At 26.5% G+C, this 19067-nt stretch overlaps 1 protein-coding gene across 4 annotated transcripts in view; it reads left to right on the top strand.

The window, feature by feature from the left end:
- Window positions 1-5057: 5057 nt before the first annotated feature.
- Window positions 5058-19067, top strand: part of LOC111684050 (probable serine/threonine-protein kinase yakA) — a 39370-nt gene continuing 25360 nt past the window's right edge. Inside the window, exons 1-2 of one of the 4 annotated variants that reach the window (XM_046948105.1) lie at window positions 5058-5224; window positions 8132-8251. The gene's annotated coding sequence lies outside the window, so the exon portion shown is untranslated. Of the gene's footprint in view, window positions 5416-8131; window positions 8252-19067 lie in introns of all 4 variants that reach the window. The other 3 variants (XM_046948106.1, XM_046948104.1, XM_046948103.1) reach the window with 3 other exon arrangements.

Genomic DNA, 19067 nt, shown 5'->3' with positions numbered 1-19067 from the left:
CCAGGCGAGCCAAAACAGTTTGAAAACGTATAACGAACTTCAAACGAACATTCAAAATCAAACGTTTCCGGGCAGAAGAACTCATTTCAAAGCTGATAGCAAAGACTTTGAAATAAAATGGATTCATTACTAGAACTCCAAGCGTAAGAGATGATTTGCAAATTCCACGCAAATCGACAACAAATATTCATGGCGCTATAATAAATAATCTTTATTTCGTGGCACTCTGAGCTGCGGATATTGGGTCACAACATCATAGAGAGTCTTTAACGAATGTGGCGCAAACTTGCAGATTATGCGACTAGATATGATATTTACCCTACTTTTAGATCAGAACTTTCAGAAGCTAGGAATTTAGAAAAATCCAATTAGATATTAGTATTTGGACCCTTTTCAATGGATCCATAATACATTTACTTAAATTTAAGATTTCACTTAACAATATTACTTTACTTTTAAATTACTTCTTTAAAAAAAATCACCCCAAAAATTTTATGCAATTCATCAAAAGTTAAGGTGCTACAGAATTTTAAAAGTGTTACAATGCCATAAATTAAAAAGAAATTCTATAAAAAATTATCTAAAATTCTAAAATTTTAAGAGTTTTGTAATCTTATGAACATTTTTTAATAACATTTAATTAAATGCTTAATTATAACCTTAAAGCATATAATTTTATATAAATATTTTTTATAGTTTATAGTTCTGTCTGCTTTTGTAGCTTGTCAGTCACTTTTCAGTACTTCAAAATACTATGTCCGTCCAGCGCAGTCTCGTTTAAATTCTTAAGTATTTTGTTATTTTTTTTCTGTTGTGTTGAAAATGTATGGTGTTCATGCTCATCATATACTACATGAACGACTTCAAATGTCCTCACTTTATTCTTCTTATTATTATTATTGTTTTTATCATTATTGTTATTATTACAATTTTGTCTTGCAATTGTTGTTGCATTAGTTTATATTCTTTTTTTTTAAACAGTATTGCTTGAAACCTAAGCTACTTTCATGTGTGTCTGTTAGCGAAAATTGTAAGGAATTTAATTTAGGAAAAAGTTACTTAGATTTCGTATAATACTGTATTTATCATTACTAAAACAACGAGTGTGTTTAAAGACATAAAAGTACAGAAAATGTATATAAAAAAATATATAAGTAGTATGAAAGAAAATTGATAAGAACGCGTTGTAAAATTCTTAACGTTTATTTATTTTATACTTTGATATACATGTAGATCTGTTTGTTTTACAAGCAATCAAAAATTGTATATCTTCACCACATACTTACTCGTTTTACAGTCACTCGTCATTACATTTCCCTGTAGTCTTTACCTATGTTTGGGTATTTTTAATAAATTGTATTTTCTTTTCTTACATATGTGTTCTTTGTAATGTATAGAACAATCATTTGCTTAAATAACACATTACATGTAATCAAAGGTATAAGGAATTTGTTTAGCTAATGCTGTTTCATGAATCAATAAATGGATTAGATGATTATGTAGAAGCATTCAGTGATAATCTCTGCATCAGATGTAAACTTAGTAAATCGAAAACCCAGCCTAACTAAATAAGAACGAGTAGCCTCCTCAAAATAAGTAAGATATGAACTTGGAGTAGATACATTGAAAAAGCATTGTCAGTCCTTTATATCTTGGTTAGGATTCTTAAAAATTCTAAGAAACTGCAACCTCAAAGCTGTGTTATTAACAACAGGCTGCAACAGCTTATATAGATCGCGTTATAAAGTTTTTCTAACAGCATTTCTACTTAGAAATTTCGGAAATGATGTTTTCCTTCCTTAAATCAAATCTGAAAGTTCTAGTTTGGAAGACCGGAGGTCGTTGATTAGTTGGAGCAACCAACCAACCAACCAACCAACTAACTAACTAACTAACTAACTAACTAACTAACTAATTAACTAACTAACTAACTAACTAACTAACTAACTAACTAACTAACTAACTAACTAACTAATTAACTAATTAACTAACTAACTTACTAATTAAGTAAGTAAGTAAGTAAGTAAGTAAGTAAGTAAGTAAGTAAGTAAGTAAGTAAGTAAGTAAGTAAGTAAGTAAGTAAGTAAATAAGTAAGTAAGTAAGTAAGAAAGTAAGTAAGTAAGTAAGTAGGTAAGTAAGTAGGTAAGTAAGTAAGTAACTAACTAACTAACTAACTCAGTACTATCGGGTTTTCTCATTACTACATTAGTACCTATGTACATCGTTAAATGTCATCAGTACTGCTATGTATACATATGTACGTTTATTCCATACATTTTGTAGGTAACATCTTGACATGTCTTTGTTTTATTTACATTTTGAAAGACAAATGTTGTGTCACAAATAAATAAAATGTAAACAATTGTGATTTATTTTCGTTTTAGTTGTAAATGGAAACATCCACAAAAGATGTTTCGTATATAAATTTTAAAGTACATCTTATATAGAGTTATCATATTGTATATTTGAAATAAATTATTAAAAGTATTGTCTTATACAATACCCTAATTCGCATAAAAGTTATGAGTTATTAAAATACAGTAGTTTTTTTATTATTACAACATATTACGAGATATATATGATGTCAGATATTAATAAATGGAAGAGGAATTTAAAGTAGTCAAAACTAAGGAAAAGTCATTAAAACAACTAATAAGAAACCATTTTGAGCAACCTATCACATTTAGGATAAGAAATAGTTTAAAGTATAATGCTTTCTTTAGAAAAACAATATGATGTATATGACATATTGAGTCGTTGCACAGTAGACTATTTTACGAAATGGTGGTCAAAAATCCATAACTTTTGATTACATAGATAGGTAGATAGGTGTTTGGGCCTCAATTTTTGTCACAAAACTTAAAAGTCGAAATTGTAGACAATTATTTTCAAAACGGGACTTTGTATTGGAGCTAGGTTCAAATTAAGCCCGGTTTTAATTAAACTTGTTAAAATCTTCAAAGTTTGTATGTAATACTTATCAAGATTCAAGTATTTCTTGAAGTTGGTTGCATAAAGTTAATTCTATGCAGGATACAAGAATGACTCAACTTTATAAATAGTTAATAAAAAAATATATAAATAGTTTAAAAACAATTTGCAATAAATTTATAACATTAATTTTATTTTGACATTGACATTTATGAATGATATATGAAATTCTTTTGTTGCACTTAATGAACAATTTTTTTTCGATTTTGTTTTTAAAATTTATTTAAAATCTCTACAAATTAAATTTCCTTATTATTATTTTTAATAATCTGTTTGTCACACAAAGTGCCGATATATTTTTGTTTTGACTTTATTTCCAATGTTTAAAACTCCAATTACAAATATAAACTGTTGGCGGTGATTAGATACCCAAACCAAAGTTAAGAAATGAAAAATTGAAATTCAAATTATTATCGCTTATTATCTTAGGAGTGAACCATTATCAGTTCAAACAAACTGATACAAAACGTTACAGAGAGATACAGTACAACAAAAATGAAAATAAAAAATTATATATAAATAAATTAAAAGTGAAAAAAGCATAACACAAACGTACATATTCATTCATTCCCGTGTACTTTACTTACTACCCAACTGATATCCTACGAAAATGAATTGATAGCAAATCTTCATTATCTTATAAATATTGCTAAAAAACGAAGATTAGATATTTTTATCTAGCTGGGTCAGTGGGCTTCCCCCAATAATAAATATATTTGAGTTTATTTTTTTCAATTTTTACAGTGGGAAAGAATATTGAAGATTGACTTAATTTACTCTAAGAATGGAATGGAGCTAAATTTTGCCAATGAATGAGCGATATGTCAGAGAGTGCTTAAATTGATTGATAGATAGATAGATAGATAGATAGATAGATAGATAGATAGATAGATAGATAGATAAATAGATAGATATATAGATAGATAGATAGATAGATAGATAAATAGATAGATATATAGATAGATAGATAGATAGATAGATAGATAGATAGATAGATAAATAGATAGATAGGTAGATAGATAGATAGATAGATAGATAAATAGATAGCTAGATAGATAGATAGATAGATAGATAGATAGATAGATAGATAGATAGATAGATAGATAGATAGATAGATAGATAGATAGATAGATAGATAGATAGATAGATAGATAGATAGATAGATAGATAGATATATAGATATATAGATATATAGATAGATAGATATATAGATAGATAGATAGATAGATAGATAGATAGATAGATAGATAGATAGATAGATTGATAAATAGATAGATAGATAGATAGATAGATAGATAGTTAGTTAGTTAGTTAGTTAATTAGTTAGTTAGTTAGTTAGTTAGTTAGTTAGTTAGTTAGTTAGTTAGTTAAGGTTACAGTATTGTCACACACTGTTCTGCAATATTTTCGGGGGAATACCAATTGGTTACACTTAATTGTCGGAGACTACAACCAGCGATAACAAATCTTAAACTTACAAGAAGAAGACACCAAAAATTATCACCCCAGAATATGAAACGTCATCATTAAACAAATATTAAAGAAAATGCAGATTGGAAACGTAGAGACCTTGCTAACCCTTACAAAATTTGTACTTATATAAAAATTTATTTGTATACTAAACCAGATATTGGTTACGAATGTGGGTTATCAGTGAATTTTATTTTTATAATTTCTACGAGAAAGTTTTATTTAAACTTTGAATTTGAGATAAAACGGCTTATGACTTCTTAAGATACCAACGAAGAAAGAAGAGAAAAAAAACTACCACCTGCCAACCGCCTCCACCTGTGGCAATCGTCTTATGCTAGACTAGATATCGTTAAAGTTATCACATTAACTGGTATCTTCCTTGGAGTAGGTTAAGGAAGCTATCGTGATATTGATATCAGCTGTAGCTACAACTACAGCGACAAGAAAATAGTAGTGTAGGGGCTTGTTGTAGGCGAAATCTCTGAAATGATACGTTAACTTATCTAGTGCCACTATCTATTCTCAGATATCGGATATGTTGGTATTCAACATTACGTTATGGGGCACGATAGGAAAAATGAAAATAAAAAGTTTAATTTTGTTGATAGGAAATATCAGTTGAAATACTCGCACAATTAGCACAGAGTGATATTTTTTATTTAGTCGTTTAGTAGAATTGAAAATAAATTCCATTTTCAGCATAATCAAAATTTGAGTTTTTAGTTTCGAAAAAGTAGACGGTGAATTGTGAACTCGTTGGTAAAAATCGGTGTGAATTTGAAAAATTAAACCTTCTGCAAAATGTTAATAAACAAATTTTGTCTACGTGCAAAATTATTGTTATTATTATTGTTTAAATCCCCTAAATACCTTAAAGAAAAAAAATTGATTTTTATCAATTCCTAGAAAGCTTTTTTAATTTCAAGAAATGAGTACGAATGAAATGAAAAGTATAAAGAATCATTATAAAAAATCTAATTTAAAGTGTTTTCAACATCGAAATTGTGTTCAATGTCCGGCGTTAAATAAAGTTTACTGTTGTTTTTGTTAACTTGCCATAAAATTTGTTTCTATAAATGAAAAAATATATATTAATTGTTGTTTTTCATTAAAATTTATCACAACTTAACGATCAGTTATAATTTTTATTGAAGTTTATTTATTATTTGTTGCTGGTGTTGCAATTGAAATAAATAAGTTTTTTTATTGTTTTTCAATTTCAACCATTTTATATTATTTTTAAAATTTAAAGTGAAAAGTGTGTTTGTATGTGGTCAAAGAGATCATAGCGATCGATCGTTATTAACCCTAAAATGCTTTTTGGTTTTGAAATGTTAAGAAAAAACAATTATGAAAACTAACGCATTAACTAACTAACTAACTAACTAACTAACTAACTAACTAACTAACTACCTAACTAACTAACTAACTAACTAACTAACTAACTAACTAACTAACTAACTAACTAACTAACTAACTAACTAACTAACTAACTAACTAAACTAACTAACTAACTAACTAACTAACTAACTAACTAACTAACTAACTAACTAACTATCTAACTAACTAACTTATTAACTACATAACTAACTAACTACCTAACTAACTAAACTACATAACTACATAACTAACTAACTACCTAACTAACTACCTAACTAACTAACTAACTAAATAAATAACTAACTAACTAACTAACTAACTAACTAACTAACTAACTAACTAACTAACTAACTAACTAACTAACTATATAACTAACTAACTAACTAACTAACTAACTTACTAACTAACTAACTAACTAACTAACTAACTAACTAACTAACTAACTAACTAACTAACTAACTAACTAATTAACTAACTAAACTAACTAACTTATTAACTACATAACTAACTAACTACCTAACTAACTAACTAACTAACTAACTAACTAACTAACTAACTAACTAAATAACTAACTAACTAACTAACTAACTAACTAACTAACTAACTAACTAACTAACTACTAACTGACTAACTAACTAACTGACTAACTCACTATCTATCTATCTATCTATCTATCTATCTATCTATCTATCTATCTATCTATCTATCTATCTATCTATCTATCTATCTATCTATCTATCTATCTATCTATCTATCTATCTATCTATCTATCTATCTATCTATCTATCTATCTATCTATCTATCTATCTATCTATCTATCTATCTATCTATCTATCTATCTATCTATCTATCTATCTATCTATCTATCTATCTATCTATCTATCTATCTATCTATCTATCTATCTATCTATCTATCTATCTATCTATCTATCTATCTATTTATCTATCTATCTATCTATCTATCTATCTATCTATCTATCTATCTATCTATCTATCTATCTATCTATCTATCTATCTATCTATCTATCTATCTATCTATCTATCTATCTATCTATCTATCTATCTATCTATCTATCTATCTATCTATCTATCTATCTATCTATCTATCTATCTATCTATCTATCTATCTATCTATCTATCTATCTATCTATCTATCTATCTACCTATATATCTACCTATATATCTACCTATATATATATCTATCTATCTATCTATCTATCTATCTATCTATCTATCTATCTATCTATCTATCTATCTATCTATCTATCTATCTATCTATCTATCTATCTATCTATCTATCTATCTATCTATCTATCTATCTATCTATCTATCTATCTATCTATCTATCTATCTATCTATCTATCTATCTATCTATCTATCTATCTATCTATCTATCTATCTATCTATCTATCTATCTATCTATCTATCTATCTATCTATCTATCTATCTATCTATCTATCTATCTATCTATCTATATCTATCTATCTATCTATCTATCTATCTATCTATCTATCTATTTATTTATCTATCTATTTATCTATCTTTCTATCTATCTATCTATCTATCTATCTATCTATCTATCTATCTATCTATCTATCTATCTATCTATCTATCTATCTATCTATCTATCTATCTATCTATCTATCTATCTATCTATCTATCTATCTATCTATCTATCTATCTATCTATCTATCTATCTATCTATCTATCTATCTATCTATCTATCTATCTATCTATCTATCTATCTATCTATCTATCTATCTATCTATCTATCTATCTATCTATCTATCTATCTATCTATCTATCTATCTATCTATCTATCTATCTATCGATCTATCTATCTATCTATCTATCTATCTATCTATCTATCTATCTATCTATCTATCTATCTATCTATCTATCTATCTATCTATCTATCTATCTATCTATCTATCTATCTATCTATCTATCTATCGATCTATCTATCTATCTATCTATCTAACTAACTATATATTTATTAACAACTTTTACCACATCCTCAAAAGCCCTACGTAACGTTTAAGGTTTAGTAACATTCTTGTTATAAATATTTTGTATTTAACAACATGGTTGGTTGGTTATTTTATGGCATAGAACGCCGAAAATGAAAAAAAATAAATTAAACAAAAGAATTTTTAACATTTTTTTTGTCATGTGATTGACATTTGTGTCGAAATACGAGTTCATTTTTCTCGTTACTTAAATGACAAAAGAAAAAATGAAATGAAAACAACAAATTTTAAATGAAATAAAATTTATTGGTTTTAGCAATCAATTATGATTGGTTTCATTAACCTGGAACAGCCCAAAAACACCAATTAAAGTGGATGTGTCCAAAAAGAATAAAAAGAAAACAATGGAGTCTATGAGTCAGAAAAACATCAAAAGGTAATTGTTAATATTTGCTATTAAACACATCTTCAATCATATTTAAAAGTAATAAACAAGAAAAAAACACAAGCATACCCATTTTAATTAATGACTTAACTGCTGCAGCAGTTTGTTTCTAGAGAAATTTTCCATATTAAATGTTTAGCTTTAAGAAAAAAAATGTATTTTTTTAGGAAAAAAAGTAGTAAAGAAAATAATCTTCTCTTAAAAATTATACTATCTAAACAATAAACATAAATGTTTGCCATTATTTTTTATTACCAGTATTTTTTATTGTTGTTGCAGTTGCTATTGCAGTTGTTTGCATGGTACTGCTATTTTGCTATATTTTTATACATACTAGTAGTTATTGTTACTATAGCTATTGCTTTTTTGCTATTAAATATTACAGTGGCTAACTAATGATACATTAGCTTAATGTCTAATGTGCTTAGATACTAGCAAATAGTAGTCATTTATTAACTTCAACTGATAGTTACTGTATGCACTGCTACAGACTTAAATACATACATTCGTGTATATAGTATATTAATGTATGTGTAATATCTTAAATGTAAACTATACATTTGTAAATAATATATAAATAATTTTTGATTAATAAAACGGTTGCTGTTCAAATAAGCAAAGCATATTGATCATATTCATATGAAATAAGAAGATATAAGAAAAAAAGTGATTGTTATACAATGACTAAAGATGAGCTGCTACACATTTTTAGAATGGATAGTCTTTAAGCTATAATCAAAGTTATAGTGAAACTATAATCGAGCCAATAGTGAAGCAGTTATTGACAATCATAGACAAAATATAGTCCGACATGGTCATTAAAGCTTTACTATGTTCACTGTAACAATATATTGTTATCGAAAATATACACATAATTATTATTTTGGGTCATAATATGATCACGTATAACAATATTATCATAAATAGGAAAATCAATCATAATTTTTATAATAACTATAATATGTTTAAATTATAATTATAAATTAAACCATAATATGTTGTTTTCAGAACATGTTTACCAAAATCATGTTTTTCTTGGTATCAACAGTTTTAACGGACCATATTGTCTGCCGTTTAAAAAAAGATTTAATAATTCCTAACGGTTCTTAGCCGATTCCGTTAAGCTAAGAACCCGAACTTGTGTAATGTCAGCCTTGGTAGATTGTTCTTGCAATTGACCAATAGGAAAGTATAAGAGCTTTTCGATATTTCAACCTTAATGATACTACAGTTGTAGCGAAGCTGGAGATAGATAGATAGATAGATAGATAGATAGATAGATAGATAGATAGATAGATAGATAGCTATATAGATATATAAATAGATAGATAGATAGATAGATAGATAGATAGATAGATAGATAGATAGATAGATAGATAGATAGATAGATAGATAGATAGATAGATGGATAGATAAATAAATAAATAGATAGATGGATAGATAGATGGATAGAATTTAAATAGATAGATAGATAGATAGATAGATAGATAGATAGATAGATAGATAGCTACTTACTTGAAATTTGAAGTGGGCAAAAAGCCACGCTTACATTAAGAAAATAGAGTCTGAAATTTAGTCGAAGCCACTTTAGTGTCAATATGATTATTTAGGACAAAAAGTAGGTGGACTAGCATAAGGGGGCGTGGCATATAAATTAAATACAAACATTCGTTTATCTTGAAAACTAATACAGTTAGAATTTTAAAATTTGGTACGAATAACTTTAGCATTTATTAAAACATTTTGGGTAACAAATTAGCGGACTACATATTAATTTAAAAACAAAAATTCATTTATCTAGAAAACTAATAAAACTAAATTCTTTTTTGTACTAAAACATTTTGGACAAAAAAGTGCGGATCCATCCATCTAGGGGGAGTCTTGAAGCCCCCAATAAAAAAATTCATATATCTGATATTTTCTATTAGAGCTAGAATTTTCAAATTTTACTTGAGGAACTCATCTCACTCATCTAAACATTTTGAGTATTACGGACGGACTTTCAATAGGGGACTTGACACCTCCCATATGATATAAATATAAAATGTTGTTAACTGGGAAACTAATAGAACTAGATTCTTAAAATTTTGCAAAAATTACTTTAATATTTATCAGAACATTTTGAAGGAAAAAGTTTGGACTTTCATGTGGGTAACTTAAAACCCCAACATGAATTAAATAGAAAAATTGTATATCTAAGAAACTATTAGAGCTAGAATCTTCAAATTTTATATAAAGCACACTGACATTCATGTGAACATTTAAAGAATAACGAGCGGATTTTCAATTGGGGGCTTGGTACCATATAAATCAATTTAATACAAAATTTCGTATATTTTGGAAAGTTATTCATAATATAATTATGAATTAAAAATTATGGCAAAACTATAGTCAAAACTTAGTACAGTGGACATCTGTAGGGTATTTATACTCGTATCAAAATTAAGAAAGCAAATCACAATGCAATTTAAGAACTAAAAATTAATCATACTAATGCTAAATACTCATACATAAGGAGTTACACTCGGCAGTTTGTTCTCTAAACATTTCCGCAATCTTAAAAACATTTTAAGATCAAGAAATGTTCTCTATGCCAACTGAACAGAATACCTACATACAGGAGTTGCAGAAATACAAAAACCAAATGCAACTAGACATGATTTATAGCGGCTGATGTATGTTTGCAATTAATATTATCTCAAATATATTCACGTGCAACACATGGTGGCATAGGCATTATGTGTCTACTTATAAAAGAGTAAAATTTTATAAAAATTTTAAATTTTTTTAATTTCATAAAAGTTTTTCTTTGTACGAAAGAAAAGCTCACTTTTATTAATTGCATATGAAGCAGCAGCAGGGGAAAAAAACAAAGTCATAAAATATATTTATTATGTTTCAAAGTAATGCAAGTCAGCCATAAGTAAAATAACAAAATATGAAATTATTATATAAATACATACGAGTTGATACATAATTTTTCTCTAGTTATAAATTATGGCCAACAGGTTAATATGTTAAAATAATAATGGCAGAACTCCATTTACTTTCACCATTATGTTTTAGATTTAATATAATTTTTCATTTAAAATAATAGATTTTTTTCTTCTATATAAATTTCAACCCTAATGTTAATGGAAAATAAACATTACATTTTGATTTGTTAAATTGTTGTAATTTCTATAGTTTTTTTTTGGTACAAAACTCACCCTGTATTTGTGTTATATTGGTGTTATTAAGCGTGTATGTTTTATGACTCTACATATATATCGTGTTTTGTCTATTAATCAAATAATTTTTTGGTGGAGTTTTTCTTTGTGAATATTGTATTTGAAACCCCCGATATTAATGAAATATTATAAAAAATGGGTGCGTGGTTTTCTTTTTTTTATTAAGTTGAAATAAATAATTATTTTAGGGAAATGAAATATAATGCCATATTTGTTTACATGTTAATAGACAAATTATAAACTAACATGTTTGGAAATAACCTATATAATATTTACAAAAAATCTCATTTATAATACGAAATATTATTTGATTAAACTCTTTTCTTATTTTACGAAAAATATTTCTTAAAAGGTGGGTTTTGATTTTCTTTTAAAATTACATAAACATTATTTTGCATTATATTACAATATTTCGTACATATTACGAAAAAATTTCATGGCGCAAAACCACGAAGCATTTCGCACAATAAACGAAAATTTACGTGTATATTAGATAGGTAGTTTATTAGGAGGATCTATTCCGAAGAAATGCAACTTGGCGCTGTGAGAAGTAATCCTTACCTCTGGGAGAGTATTCAGTTAAAGCTTTTTACAATCCAATACGGTCTTACATAATATTTATGAAGATTTTAATTTATAATACGAAATATTATTTGATTAAACCATTTTCTTATTTTACGAAAATTATTTTTAAAAACAATGTTTCGATTTTCTTCGTAATTTATATAAAAATTATTTTATATTATATTTTGTACTTATTATGAAACAATTTCATGGCGCGAAACCACAAAGCATTTCGTACAATATACGAAAATTTAGATGGGTATTTAGGTAGAGAGAGAAGAGTATTCAGTTAAAGCTTTTTTACAATCCAATACGGTCTTGGATTTAATTATATCGCCTGATATCAACCAAATTGCCCTCTGGCTGGCTGCCGCCATATTTATTCTTATCCAATTTACACCTTCCGTTATTGCTCGGACTTCTGCTGGAAGCTTCTTCATTAAAAATTTGAAGATTCTAGCTCTAATAGTTTCTTAGATATACAATTTTTTTATTTAACTCATAAGGGGACTTAAAGCTCCAGATTAGAGTGCGACCTTTTTCCTCCAAAAAGGTTCACATGAATAATAAAGGAATTTATGCAAAATTTGATGAATCTAGTTCTATTATTTTCCTGGATAAACAATATTTTGTGTTTTATTCATATGGGAGCTACCAAGTCCCCCATTGAAAGTCCGCTCGTTATGCTCTAAATGTTCAGATGAATGTCAAAGTTCTTTAAGTGAAATTTAAATTTATACAATTAAAAGTCCGCTCTTTTTCCTTAAAAATGTTCAGATGAATATTAAAGTTCTTTGTGCAGAATTTAGTTCTATTAAGTAGTTTCCCATATAAACGAATTTTTGTATTTAATTAATATGGGAGGTGTCGCTCCCCTCATGGCTATTTCCCAAAGTGTTTACATGAATGTTTATGTTATTCGTGCGAATTTTTAAGATTTTAACTGTAATAGTTTTCAAGATAAAGACATTTTCTCCTTATGCTAGTCCGCCTACTTTATGTCCCAAATAATCATATTGATACTAAAGTGACTCCGACAACATTTAAATTTTGTTAATATGGGCGTGGCACCTCGCCCTTTTTAAATTTTAACATAAAAAGTAGCCTAAAATAGTCCAGTCGTTTAGCGGTCTATAAAGTCCAAACAAACAAACATAATTTTGGACCGCTTTTCATAAAATTTCGCAGATATATTAAAGTTCCTATAAAACATTGTTATATACAACTTTTTTTTTGCTGAACTGAAATTTTGTCATAACTGGCTGCTAGATGAAATCGTGGAACAATTTTGTCCCTTTTCACTATAAATTGTTTCAACTAAATATATTTTCTCTATAATTTAATTATTACTGTTCCCTAGATCATCTTAGAGTCTAATGAATACTCACGTCTTCTTTTGTAGTATTGAAATGTACTTTCAGTAGTGTTGTATCAATCAAGTTCTGCAATAAAATTAAATAAATTATCAAAACAATTAATATTAATAATTAAATCAAAAAAATTAAACTATTAACTTTTTAATTAAAGAAATTAAATATTGAATAAAATTATGATTTAACATTAATTAATTTTTAATATAATAACTTTAACAGTTTAACAATTACTTGATGATTGAAACAATCAAAGTTTTAGTTGAGTATTTAACATGTTACAGTAATACTTAACACAACAAAATGAAAATTATCAAAATTTTCTAATTAAGCAAGTTTGGTTTTTATCAACAAAATGATCAAATCGATTATAAAATTTGTAAATAAATGCATTTTTTTGCAATTAAAAAAAAATCATTTAAACAATTAATACCTAAAAATAAACTATTAATTAAAGTTTAATAATTCATTAATGCAATAAATTAAATTTTAAAAAAGTAAACATAACTACTTTATTAATCAAATGAATTAAATAGTTTGTTTTAAAATTTATTGAATTGAAACAAATTGATTGAAACAATCAAAGTATTCATTGAGTTCTTACAATGTTAAAGTAATCACTTCATCTTTATAATGAGTTAAGCATCACATTTAAACAAATAAAGTAAATTTATAAAATATAAGTAAGAAAATATATTCGGGCGAGGCCGACCATGTAATACCCTACATCTGTTACAAAAATGTGCTTTAGTTTTTATTATAAAGGATTTAAATTGAATTGTACCTTGTCTGAGATATTTATATTTAAGCCATTTATTGTTGAATGAAATTGTGAACATTTAAGTCAAACTTTGAAGGGGACTTTTTATAGGAACTAGAGTCAAGTAAGGCCCTATAATAAAGTTTATAAGGGCCATCAAGGCTAGTACAGGACTTGGTTTTTCAGCTTTTTTGTCGAGATACGAGTATAATTAACATAATTATGAACTTAAAAGTCCTATTTGGCGGGTTCAGTTCAGGCTAGGTGAAATAATGGACCAATATTAACCAATTTCAATACGCTTCGTCTACAATACCATAGAAGATCTTGTGCTAAATTTTATTGAATCATCTTCAAAATTGCGACCTATAGTTTGATTACAAGGTTTACAAGCCAAGGTTTAGTTGTATGGAGGCTAGGTGAAATAATGGACCAATCTTAACCATTTTCTATAGGCTTCGTCCCTTGGATAATAGAAGATTAAGTATCAAATTTTATTGAATTATCTTAAAAATTGCGACCTGTAGTTTGATTACAAAGTTTACATAAGCGGAAAGACGGACGGACATAGTTAAATCGATTCAGAAAGTGATTTTTAGCCGATTGGTATTCTTTAAGATGGGTATAGGAGCAATATTATTGCACGTTACAAACTTCAGCCCACTAAGGTGGTGTAGGGTATAACAAAATGGAAAATACGCCTAAGAAATGATATTCAGTTAATTAAAAAATTAATTGGATCAATTAAACATTTGATAAAATTTGTAAAAGACATAATTCACAAAAATTAAAAACTAAGTTAAGACTAAAACTTTTAAACCATTTTTTTGTTGCCCTGCTAATGAAGTAAAATGGATATTGTGCCCCAATTTAAGGGTGTTGTTTTCTGATTGTCATTAATTTTTTATAAAGGTACAGGGTCTCTATATGACTTTATATATATACAATATATATTCTATATAAAATATAAATTATTTGTCTTAAATTCTTATCTCTTCTACACAAAATATTATTACTAAATAAACACATTGAAAAGTTCTAAAAAAGAAATATGAAATATATTCTTATTGATGAATTTATAACGTCAACTGATCGTAATATTTTGATACTGTTTTTTATTTTCCCAATATTTCAAGTACCTTTTTTTTTGTTGTATGTAGTTTTGTTTTATACTCGTGTGTATTTCGTACTATTACCTCAAGTACCTTTCTGATAACAAAAGAAAAAAGTGCTCTTTTTTATTATTTTTTTATAATATTTGAATTTTTCAGTTGTTTTTTTATGAAGTCATATTTTTATTGTGCGACGACTATAATTTTGTTTTTGTAATTAAACTTTATATACAAAATTGAAAATAAAAGTACTATATAAAGAAAATAAGCATTGAAATGAATACCATGAAATCAATAATTTTTTTTCTTTTTTAAGCACTTGTCCCAAAAGTCAAGTCTTATGAAAATTAAGCAATATACAATATTTTTTTTTTTGTATTTGATTTAAGAGACTTGATAAAAAGTTACTTGCCAGTTAATTAAAAACAAAATAATAATACAAGGCAAAATGAATTATATAGATATATACTTTATATATTTTTTAGATTTAAGATTAAATATTTTAATGAGTTTTTTTTGTTGAGAAAACCAAATTAATTTTAATGTGAAAGATTCAAAGATGCGAAAAATAAGTAAAGTATACTCCATGGAAGTACTGGAAAAGGCTTGAAGAAGTGGTGATTTTTAACACAGGCTTGTCATAGGAGGAATGTCCTTTTTATGTAATTCGTTTCTTTGGATGTCATTAAACATCACTTCCACAGAAATTAAAAAATTCACTTATTACTACTTTTAAAGTAGTGATAAATATTATTCTTTCGGAAGTACTTCGCTTTATTGGGTTAGTCAGTTAGTCAGTTAGATACATAGAAAGATGGATAGATAGAAAGATAGATAGATAGATAGATAGATAGATAGATAGATAGATAGATAGATAGATAGATAGATAGATAGATAGATAGATAGATAGATAGATAGATAGATAGATAGATAGATAGATAGATAGATAGATAGATAGATAGATAGATAGATAGATAGATAGATAGATAGATAGATAGATAGATAGATAGATAGATAGATAGATAGATAGATAGATAGATAGATAGATAGATAGATAGATAGATAGATAGATAGATAGATAGATAGGTAGATAGATAGATAGATAGATAGATAGATAGATAGATAGATAGATAGTAAGTTAGTTAGTTAGTTAGTTAGTTAGTTAGTTAGTTAGTTAGTTAGTTAGTTAGTTAGTTAGTTAGTTAGTTAGTCAGATAGTTAGTTAGTTAGTTAGTTAGTTAGTTAGTCAGATAGTTAGTTAGTTAGTTAGTTAGTTAGTTAGTTAGTTAGTTAGTTAGTTAGTTAGTTAGTTAGTTATTTAGTTAGTTAGTTAGTTAGTTAATTAGTTATTTAGTTAGTTAGTTAGTTAGTTAGTTAGTTAGTTAGTTAGTAACTCACGAATGCATTCGTGAGTATGTTGAGCTCCCTTCACTTTAAACCTATATAGACCTATAGACCCACATTTCCACTTTGCCAAAGCCAACGGATTCCTACGGGAATTCTATCTGGTTAATTTGATAAAGAATAAAGTTATAAAATAAGTATACATTGGCTCAAGAAGTCTCTTTCTGAAGTTTTTACTTTAATTCATTATAGACTTTCACGTACTAAGAGACTCACTTTTAATTACAAGTGTTGTAAAATTGTTGCTAAGACCATATCATCATATAACCACTTCAGGCTAAACTAACGGCGGGTGTAGACGATAATTTATACTCATATTTATATTTACTAATGCCAGTTTATTTATTGTTGCCACAATAAATGTTTAACTAGACTATGAACACTATAAAAATACAAAATTCTAATTCATAGGAAAAAAAGTCAAAGTAACATCAAATACTTGGTTCATTTTATGATGACAATTAAAGTTGAAAGCAAACAAGAAACCAAATAAATTGCGCAATGTATAAATAAATTGAGACACATTTTTTTAGACAACTTAATGCAAAAGTATGTATTTTGAAAATTTAATTAAATACATATGTAAAATACAAGGATTGCATATTTAAGGCCTCATTTTATAAAACGAAACTACTGATGTTTAAAAAAATTTATAAGGAAAAATATTTTAAAAAATCCTAGTACTCTTCATAAAAATTGCTTAATTTAACCAAATTTTCGTTTTATAAAAAGAGAGGGTAATTGCAGTATGTTTCCAGCAACAAAAATTCTTTCTTCTTGAATTTTTATTTAAATATGTTCATTGTTTAAAACTAAGTTTACAGATTTGATTAAAATTTTAATTGATTTCATTAATAATTTTAATAATTTTACTGACAGATATATACCAGGAACCCTGCAATCTAATGGGTGGCTAGGGCTAGTTTTGTGTTTTTATGGATTTTGATACCCTTTTTTCAATATGAAAATGCAACTGGTTTTTATGAAATCTGGTTTTGGAAATAGTGAAAATATAGTACAGGTAAAAAAAATGTATAAAATTTTATTATTATATATTGGAAAACCGCACAAACATTCATCAACATTGTTTGCTCTAAAACAACAGAGACTTGTAGTTATATATTCTACATTTGACATACAACGCTCACAAATAAACAAATATTAATTTTTGTTAAAATCAAATAATTGTTGTTTTGTTATATTTTTTTTAACTTTTAGTTTGTTGTTCTTATTCAGAAAGTGAGTAAAAAACGAACATATGCACGTTCGCGTTGTTAGTATAGAATGCATATAGGAGGCAGAAGAGGAAAGGAATGTATTCATGAGAAGGAAAATTGAAGTTTATGTAATGAACTAACTAATTAACTAACTATGTAACTAACTATCTAACTAACTAACTAACTAACTAACTAACTAACTAACTAACTAACTAACTAACTGACTAACTAACTAACTAACTAACTAACTAACTAACTAACTAACTAACTAACTAACTAACTAACTAACTAACTAACTAACTAACTAACTAACTAACTAACTAACTAACTAACTAACTAACTAACTAACTAACTAACTAACTAACTAACTAACTAACTAACTAACTAACTAACTAACTAACTAACTAACTAACTATCTATCTATCTATCTATCTATCTATCTATCTATCTATCTATCTATCTATCTATCTATCTATCTATCTATCTATCTATCTATCTATCTATCTATCTATCTATCTATCTATCTATCTATCTATCTATCTATCTATCTATCTATCTATCTATCTATCTATCTATCTATCTATCTATCTATCTATCTATCTATCTATCTATCTATCTATCTATCTATCTATCTATCTATCTATCTATCTATCTATCTATCTATCTATCTATCTATCTATCTATCTATCTATCTATCTATCTATCTATCTATCTATCTATCTATCTATCTATCTATCTATCTATCTATCTATCTATCTATCTATCTATCTATCTATCTATCTATCTATCTATCTATCTATCTATCTATCTATCTATCTATCTATCTATCTATCTATCTATCTATCTATCTATCTATCTATCTATCTATCTATCTATCTATCTATCTATCTATCTATCTATCTATCTATCTATCTATCTATCTATCTATCTATCTATCTATCTATCGTCTATCTATCTATCTATCTATCTATCTATCTATCTATCTATCTATCTATCTATCTATCTATCTATCTATCTATCTATCTATCTATCTATCTATCTATCTATCTATCTATCTATCTATCTATCTATCTATCTATCTATCTATCTATCTATCTATCTATCTATCTATCTATCTATCTATCTATCTATCTATCTATCTATCTATCTA

This window comes from Lucilia cuprina, chromosome 4, assembly GCF_022045245.1.
Source record: "Lucilia cuprina isolate Lc7/37 chromosome 4, ASM2204524v1, whole genome shotgun sequence".
Classification (NCBI taxonomy): Eukaryota; Metazoa; Arthropoda; class Insecta; order Diptera; family Calliphoridae; genus Lucilia; species Lucilia cuprina.
This window is presented reverse-complemented; position numbering and strand designations above follow the sequence as displayed.